This window comes from Psammomys obesus, unplaced genomic scaffold, assembly GCF_907164565.1.
Source record: "Psammomys obesus unplaced genomic scaffold, mPsaObe1.curated_primary_1811, whole genome shotgun sequence".
NCBI classification, from domain to species: Eukaryota; Metazoa; Chordata; class Mammalia; order Rodentia; family Muridae; genus Psammomys; species Psammomys obesus.
Genome location: NW_026585644.1, coordinates 37,522,493 through 37,531,966, shown reverse-complemented (window position 1 = coordinate 37,531,966; position 9,474 = coordinate 37,522,493). Strand labels below are relative to the sequence as shown.

Here is a 9,474-nt window from a genome sequence, read left to right as displayed (position 1 = left end):
TCTTCTTCTTCTTCTTCTTCTTCTTCTTCTTCTTCTTCTTCTTCTTCTTCTTCTTCTTCTTCTTCTTCTTCTTCTTCCTCTTCTTCTTCTTCTGTGAAATGGTCTCTCTTTATGTAGCCCTGGCTAACTTGGAGCTTGCTATGTTGTACAGGCTTGCCTCAATTCCACAGAGATCCTTCTGCCCCTGCCTTCTAACTGCTGGGATTAAAGGCATCTACCATGATGCTAAGCTTCAGAATTCATCTCAGTCAAAGCAAAACCAGGAACAGGCCTGAGATTCCAAGCCCACATATGCCAGAGAAACATCCAAAGCACGAAAATCGGGCCAAGGGACAGTAAACGAGAGCAGGTTTCTAAGCCTTTCTTGGGTTGATCAATAAGGTTTCTGTGTCTCCCTCTGAAGGAAACCAGAGAAAGCACCAGGGGAGGGGCACTAGCTTCTAACTCCTGGTGCTGGGCCAGTACAGGCTGCACACTTCACTCATTGCCCATGGGGCTTTTGTTAAACAAACAGGAAGCTTGGAAATGTGAATTGCCTGTAGTTGGCCAGTGATCATAAAATAGCAAGGCTATGGCTATCATAAAAATGTCTACAAGCACACAGAATCTGATAGAGGCAGGAGATAAGAGCTTGGTTTATTCAGCAATACAAAAGGCGACAAGAGGGGGCTCACAGCCTGTTCTTGAGGAGCTGTTTGTGTCTCCACCGGCCTGCCACTGCTTACTTCTCTGCTTTAATCTTGCACATTTATTCTTTACATTCTTATACTGAAATTTGTGGATCTAAGTTGGGTAAATTTTAAAGTGCTCTGTTGCAAAGACTATCGATTTTATTCCTTGTGGTTTCTTACTACACTCAACTTAGAATGCATTCTTCTGTCAAAAAAAAAAAAAAAAACCAAAACACAAAAACATAAGAAAATGTTGTCTTTTCTTTTTTTAGCCTTACATTTTTGCATATGTCTTTTACAGCCTTTGTCTTCCTTGTAGGATGGCAATCTGCTTGAAAGGATTTCAAGCTTTTTTGTTCTTTCTTTCAGTTGAGTCATCTTCCATTCTCTTTTGATTTGTCAAAACTTCTTGAAGATTTGTTGTTCAATGTGGGTTAGTCCTTTTCCAGATTGTCTGGGGTTTTTTGTTTGTTTGTTGTTTGTTTTTGTTTTCAGTGAGCCATTTATCTACTTACCTCATGGAAGTATCGTGACACTTACCTCACGAAAGTGTTATAATTTTGCAACTTCATGGCAGCTGTCATCCTCTCTAAACATGGCTTCCACATCCTCTTTTTCTTCCTGTTGTCTTGATCCTCCTCTTTTTCTTACTCCTGTCTAATCTTTCGATTTTTTCCAAGTGAATTATGAAAGTTTGTGGTAATTTTATTTCACTTTGTTTTTTATGCACATGTGTCCAGTTATTCCTTTTATCTGGTATATTAGTTGTTTGTGAGTAACTGTGACTAAATTGCCCGACATAAAAAGGTAGGAGGGGCTCATTTTGGTTCCTGATTTCATGGGGTTCGATTCATGGTCAATTGGCCCCATGAGTTCGAGCATCAAAGTATGAGGAGCCTGTGGCTGAGGTACCTCTTTCCCACCTGTACAGGGGAGGAGAGAAAGGGCTGAGGGCCTTATATTATCTTCAAAGTCATGCCTAGTCTCTTCTCTCCTCACATTTGACCCCTCAGGGTTTACACAGCCTCTTAAAATAATGCCACCAGCTATGGATAACCCTTTCAAAATATGAGCCTGGGAAATGGTGCATATCAGATTCAAACTATAAGAGCTGGTAAGAAATAAAATCTACAAAGGAGAGCATCTTTACTCTAGCCCAGCCTCAAATTTAACAAACTATATTTGCAAGTATACAGAATCCTGCCTTCCTGGCACATATGCAGTGCCTCCTGGGTATTCTTTTGGGAATCCCTGGGCAGATGATAACACATTCTGAGAATCTGAGGCCACAGCTGGGCAGGAGACTGGAGACATTGTCATTAAGGGTCTTTGTAAGGTGGTGAACCTGTCCTGTCATCTCCTCAGAGGGCTCTCTCTTTATAGGATGGGACAGAACTCGCGTGTTAAAGATACGTGAGATTTAATTGTTAGAAAATTCAATGTGCATAAACGCTAAGATGGAGCTGCCAAAATGTCAATGCAGTTCTTACTGCCTGCAATCAACATAGGAAATAACGTCTTTCAGTATTGGCAGTGAGCCTGTACATACGGTGCTCTCAGATGAAGCACCTTAATTCTTGTTCACAATGTTATCTCCAAGGGTCATTGTTCTCCCAGATTTAAGGGGAAAAAAGCCAATCTTAGGTCCCAGAACTCAGCAAAGCAGGATGGACACTAATTTTCTTGACTATCCCCTCATGATCAAATATGCTACTATCTTAACTGCCTAGTACATTCCAGTTGGGGTCTGCAGTAGCTCATTTGACTGCAAGGGAACAGGCTGCTAAACTTCATTGTGAATACATGAATGTGTTACATTTTAAGAAGTGCTATTTGAAATGAATGAATCCAAAGCAATCTATCCATTAGTGTGGCATTAGGGCGCCCTGGTTTTCTGTGACCACCTGAATGCTGATACTCTTGAACATTTCTGTACCTCCCTTGTGTGGTACATCCCTGTGTCTTCATCACTCTGGTCTGCTGTGATCAAGCAGCCCAGACTCACTGGTTTATAAACAGATGTTTATTTCTCACAGGCGGGCGACATGAAGTCTGGGATCAGGGCACCAGAGCAGCCAAGGTCTGGTTAGAGCCTCTTTCTGATTGTAGATTGATGGCTTCCATTCCCACATGGCAGAAGGATGACAGAGAATCCTCTGGGTCCATCATGAAAGGGCACCAGCTTATTCATAAGTTCTTCATCTTCCTGACCGAACTCCTTCTCAAAGGCCCCACATCTGCATTTTCATCACTCTGCTACAGTTTCCATTTATAAATAAAGGTGATTTACCTAGACTCAGTCCAGACCTTTCCCGATCTGAGCTCTGTTCCTCACACAGTCACTTGTATGTAGGGCAGGCAAGTCACACTCACTGCCTGGGGTAGAGTCCCCACTGACCTACCACTAAGCACCAAACCCACCCATTAAGGAATACTCACACTTCCAGGATAAGTGTTAAGAATGATTATTTGAATTTTTCTACTAAATTATAGAAAAGTATCTATTCTTATTTAGGAGATGGTAACATTGAGCCTATATGTGATCATTTAGAGAACGGAGGCCACTGTTGGTCTTTCATGCTTTGACAGGCACAGAACAACTTTCCTTCAGAACTTTGGGAAGAAAAGGTCTCAGTGTAAATTCATGCTATGTTTCTTTGGGTGGTGGTGCACACCTTTAATCCCAGAGCTCAGGAGGCAGAGAGAGGAGGATCTCTGAGTTCATGGCCTACCTGGTCTACAGAGTGAGTTCCAGGACAGCCAAAGCTACACAGAGAAACCATATCTCAAACAAAACAAAACAAAATAACAACAAAAGCATATTTCCTGACAAGACAAACTCTTGTTTCATTTTATTGCAAGCTTTAAATGACATAGCTATTAAAAAAATTCCTCAAATTTCTTTGAGAGATCTAGAAGCTTCCATACTAGAGACCTCTCCTCTTTGGATTGCTATATGAGAGAACACTGATGAGTGAGGTTGTCAGGTTGCCGCCTGTGTTGGATATGTCACTCTGGTTAGGATGCTGGGAACCTGAGGGATTGTCACACCTCCTTTCATTGCTTATTCTTGGCGTCATGCCTGATGCCTCACTCACCCTCTTACCCTTGACCCTTGTCCTGGATCGTTGACCATCAGGTCTTCTTTTCTACTGGTGCATTTCCACTGACACGAAGCAGAACCCCTTCAACAACCCTCCACCCAACCCGTGGAAGGAAGCACAGAAACCACCCTGTTCTCTGTGGCCATCAGTCTTCCCTGTCACAGGCTTCATAACGCCAGATGAATTTCCTGCTGAGGAAGATAGGCCAGGTCACAAGTCCAAAGAAAAATACAAAACAACGAGCCAAAGCAGATGAGCAAGCAGAGGCAAAACCAAGAGCCATTGGGGAAAATGACACCAGACACAGAAGAAGGAGTAGTTAGAGGTGTTCCTTAGGAGAATATGGATTCAGACATGTTTGATAATGCCAAAGTGCAGGAATAACAGAGGCAGAAAATGAGAACTTGTACTGAGAGGGGAAAATGTCTAGACATTTTAATCTTCGTGCAGAATGAAGAACTAAAAAGCAATTGGAAAGGCCGATCATACTGAAAGGCTTTTTCTGGTTTCTCTCTTTGAGCAGCCTTTGTTCTGAGGAATAGGCCATTGCTTCAATATATTGAGATCTCTGGGGCATTCCAAGAAGACTCTCTAAGCTGAAAGCTCTTTGGTACCTCATTGTTAATGGGTAGAATTCTGTGCCTCCACATCAATATTTTTTAAATGAACTTCTTGGCCCTTGACAGTCTATCATCAGTTATACACACCTTTTGGTGAATAAGGTTATCACAATTTTCCCAATGGTTGTGGGAAAAACATGTTTTAAAAAGAAGAAAGAAGAGAAGGAGGAGGAGGTGAGCGTGCTGGACTCATGTGTGTTGCATGAGCTTGCTAGAGAAATGCAAATCTGCATGACCTGTCTACTGAAATGCTACACACCTGTCATAGGTGAGTATGTCCCATGTTGCCTGCCAGTGCTATGAAAATCTGCTGCCCTGCTGATATTAGATCGGAAGAGACCACACTCAAGCAAAAGCTGGTAGAGGCAGGTCTCTGCTTTCACTTCTGTTTAGCCTCACTCTGGCCAAGATTCCTCAGACCCGAGACCAGGCAAGTACCCACAGTCCAATTTAGATAGTCTGTGGGCCCTTGAGGACTTGATTATCTAACTCTGCTCTTTACTTGAATTTCTATAGTCAAGCAGTTGTCTCACATAGCAACACTTCTCAGAGCAGCCTGTCTAGAGTCCCCTTACCTGTGAGAGCAAGGAATCCGATTTCCAGTGAGTGCAAGGCCGCCTTCTGCCACCTTTCTCAGAATACATCTGTGCCCTGTGGCCAGGAGACCACAATATTTAGGGAGTGTCAGAGAGCAGCCTGCCTGCCTTGAGTTGGACCTTAGTATATGTCTTCATCTTCCTGTCCCCATGAACCCCAGATGCCCTTGATTATGCCCTCTGCCTGCCCCAATCCCTGCTCAGCATCCCTCACAGTGCTGTCCCCACACCCTTCCTGTATGGAACACACGTGCTTAATCTGAGTTCACTGGGGTTATGGGTTTCAAACAAATGCCCTTGGAATTCTAGTTAGCATTCAGATGATTTACAAAAACAGGCCTCTGTTGTGAAAAACAGCTCATCGGTTTTATTTTTTAATTTTTTTTTATTTTCAAACTTCACAAAGAATTCCTTAAAGAATGTTTTCTCTGTGCCATTCTCAAGCTACTGTGAGTGTGAGGGAATTAATAAAATGGGTCTTGGAACCTAGGAGATGATTTTAATTTATAAGCTAGCTCACAAAGCCTCTTTTTATTATCTTAGTGTTTTTGGATAAATTTCTGATTCTTCAAAGGTATATACAGAAAGCCACTGATTTCTGCCCCCATTCTTTTGAGCTTAGTCCTGTTCTTCCTTTCACTCATAAGTCAAGACCCTTCTTGGCTTTTGTTAAATTCTGGTTTTGGAAACATTGTTAAATTCTGGTTTTGGAAACATAAAACTAAGGGGCAACAATAACAAATAAAGATCAAGTGGGGAAGAATGTCAAAGCATAACACACCCTGCAAGTTGAACTTTCTCAGGCTTTGGTGTGGAACCCACCAGGACCTTAGATCCTATCCACAGCATACCAAAAGCAACCTCTGCAAAGCAATGGTAGCCCACAATTGTCTGGTGTTGTTCTTATCTCTCACAATAAGGGAATCAGTGTTTTCATCATAGCTATAAGTATATCTTTAGTTTTCCTGTGTAGAACTGCGTTGTGCCCAAGTGTTTCCATTGATTTTCAATGTGAGCTTCATCAAGTAGCGTATATGATCTGTGTGAGCATGGATGAATACTTCAGTTAGCTATTGTCTATCACACCAGACACCTTAATTCATCCCTCAGCTGGAACATTTTACTTCTTATTTTACTGCCTGAAATCCCCCCCCCAAATGAAGAGATCACCTAGATGAAAAAATTTTTCTATGTTCAAAATGAAAATTCATGATGTGAGAAACTCATGAAGTCTTCCCACAGTAGTGAAAACGGTTACTATCAGAATGTTTTCTAGTGCTGCAAAGAAATAAAGGCTTTGACTGGAGGAAACAAGGAAAAAGAGAAACTTCTCCAAGTTTGCACTTCAGTTGGTGGAAAGGAAATTTGGTCAAGACAGTTGGGCTCTCCTAGAGGAGAGGGTTAGGAAGTGGGGAAATGAGCACTTAGACAAGGGGTTCTCAACCTGTGGGTTGCGACCCCAAAGGGGTCGCATATCAAATATCCTACAATCAGATATTTGCATAATGATTCATAACAGTAGCAAACCTAGTTATGAAGTAGCAATGAAATAATTTTATGGTTGGGGGTCACCAGAACATAAGGAACTGTAAAAGAAGTTTACAGCATCAGGAGGGTTGAGAAACACTGCCTTAAAAGGTGCACTAGGCAGATCTGCCCCCTGTCAATGTTGCTCACTGCAGTCTCAAACAGTCACAGAATACCGAAACAGAAAATTGAGAGATGCTAGTGAGGACATTCCTGTTGTGTGTAACTGACTCAGAGGAGGTGAGTTGCTTAGTTTCCTGTAGTTAGTGAACCGGAATCTCACATCTCCCCTTCTCTCCTCTTTTCTTTTCTTCTCTTTTCCCTTCCCCCCTCCCTTTCTCTCCTCTCTCTATCATTCTCCTCCTCTATCTTCCTCTTCTTGTTCATTCATACAAAAAGACACAACTCTTGCCTCAAAGGGAATAAGAAATAGTTTATTCTGGAATCAAATATGAGTGACCATGACATGGGAACACAAATTTAGATTACCCCAAACACAGTGTTCTAATGTGGTAACCGTTCTTTGAGGTTTTAACAATAGCAATAAAGAAAAATCCTAAATCAAAACACTCCTTAAATGTGTTAGTGGGAACATTATAGAGGTAGGTTATAGCAAAGTCTAGAAACTTCTGTTATGAGCCTTAGATACCTCCTGGTGACATTTTTAGATTTTGTGTTGGTGGAGATTAGGCATCTCTTCCTACGTTCCACAAAGATGTTAAACCACACACCAAGGTGGGGGGCAATAAATGACCATTTACGGTGCTAAGACAATCTAAAATCATATGGCTGTGGACCTGCAACATTCTAATTCTGCACAATAATGGAAGTTCTCATCAGTCAAGCAGAATGCTTCATGTGGGCATGGCTTTTCCCTCCCTGGGACCCTCAGTTCATATTTCTTCTCTCTTTCTCTCTCCCTCAGCTTTGTCCCTCCCTCCCCATTTCTCTCTTTCTGTGTCTCCATGTCTGCTTCTCTTTGGACAGATTCTTACTATGTAGCTTCTGCCTCTATCCTGCCTCAGCCTCCTGAGCACTGGGACTATAGGGGCACAGTTCCGGCTTGATTTCCTGTTTTGTGACTGAATCCATCTTTCTCAGAGGAATCACTTGCTTCCTCCCTTTACTTTACCTCCAAGGTGCAAAAACTCAGTAAACGCTCTGACTCTGTGGCCTAGAGGCTCTTCCTGATTGCCACAGTCCTCCTGGGAACTTTGCTCTCCTGAGGAATTGTTTCCGTAGGAAATGAATTCTTGGCTATAAGCCAGCCAACTGGCAGTCCAGGGCTGGGTCAGACCCCCTATGTCACACTGAGGCCAAAGGTTCCTCATGGACTCAATTGCCTTTTTCTCAGGTTTTCTTTGACCTGGCGAGAAGTTAGAGCCTGGGAAGGGGATATGTGACCTTGGAAATGCCCAAAGCTCCCAGGGCTGGAGTGAGAGGCTGATGAGCTTTTCCGGTCATCTGTTTCCTGTCAATAATTTCAAGAGCTGCCATGGGAGGAAATGACCCTTGGGATCCTCTAATCTTTGACACAACTCATGATAAGCCCAATTATGAGCATTGTGTAAACAGTTCCAACATAGAGTTGGCCCCAGATTTGGGCTGGGAGTGGGGTGGGTGTCTCAGGGATGAGATGTGGCCCAGCCTGGAGCTCCTGAGATGATGAATAGGAGAGGTATAGTTGAGGGCTAGGAGGAGGTAAAATTGAAAACAAGACGCCAGAGAGGCACAGGTTGGTGTAATGGTCACCCTGCACCGATGTGTCAATTGAGCTCTGCAGGGTTTTTACAAAGCATTTTTCCACACTCATGAGTTAGAGATGATATTTTTCCTGTTTCTTTGAAGAGAAATTGAAGCATGGTCTGACCTCTAGTCTTCATTTCACAACCCCACTATTCCTGCTGTGTTTAAAATATCTTCAGACCAAATGGTGTAAGGGACGGTGGGAACAGGATCAAGAGAGATTACAAAGTCAGGATTTGATCTAGGGACACAAACTTTCTAGTACAAGATGATGAAAACTTGGTAAGATACAATATATCTGTGTCTTAGTCTCCTCTTTGCTAGCTGTCGTTATCTTAGACAAACTACTATTCTGTGCCTTGGCTACTACTTTATAAAATAGGTGTAATTATAGGACCACCAGCTAAAGTTGAGACTATTTGATGACACTACATGTAAGATGCTCATTGCTATACCTTGCATGCCATCAGTGCTCAATAGATGTTGGCTATTCTCACTGATATAAATGAGATGCTTTATTAGTGTTGATAAAATGGGTGAAATGACGGTTGCATAAGAATATCAGGCATGAGAGACTCGAGTCAAGAAAAAATAGAGAAGCAGATGTGGAGGAGGGGTTCAGAAGATAAGAGTCCCTTTAGTACACTGTCACAGCTTCAGTACCTACTAGGTACCATCATTGTTCTGTGCTCTGAGTCTGAAGTATGTAACCACAGAAGCAGGCAAGCTAGAACTACCTGAGCTGCTACTGTGAAAATGTGTGTGCATGGTGATGGGCACCAAGAGAAAGATCCCAGGGAGCCAAGAACTCTTCTCATGGAAGTGACACATGAGTTCCAAATGATCTGAAGGAAGACTTGAAACAACTTCACCCAGCCATTGAATGTGTGGACGTGGTGAAGAAAGATAAGTGTTCTTAGTACCAGGCTGTGTAACCCACTTCCTACCCCTGTGACCAAAATACCCGACATAAACAGAGGAGGGATTTACGTGGCCTCATAGTTCCAGGGGATTTTAGTAACGTCGCAGGAGGAAAGGCATAGCAGAGCTTTTGTCTGTGCCAGTGGGAAAATGAAGTTGGGGCTGTACACAACACAGTGTACTAGAAAATAGCAAGGGTCCCAGAACTGGAACCTGGGTTATGACCTTAAAGTCACTTACCCAGTGTATTACTTTTGCCAATTAGACACCATCTAATAAAAGTCCCACC

The 9,474-nt window shown here is 42.6% G+C and overlaps 1 protein-coding gene across 1 annotated transcript in view; it reads right to left on the bottom strand.

Moving 5' to 3' along the window:
- Ehd3 (EH domain containing 3) overlaps positions 1–5,038 on the bottom strand; it is a 40,428-nt gene extending 35,390 nt beyond the window's left edge. Inside the window, exon 1 of the mRNA XM_055627474.1 lies at positions 4,971–5,038. The gene's annotated coding sequence lies outside the window, so the exon portion shown is untranslated. The remainder of the gene's footprint in view (positions 1–4,970) is intronic.
- Positions 5,039–9,474: the final 4,436 nt, after the last annotated feature.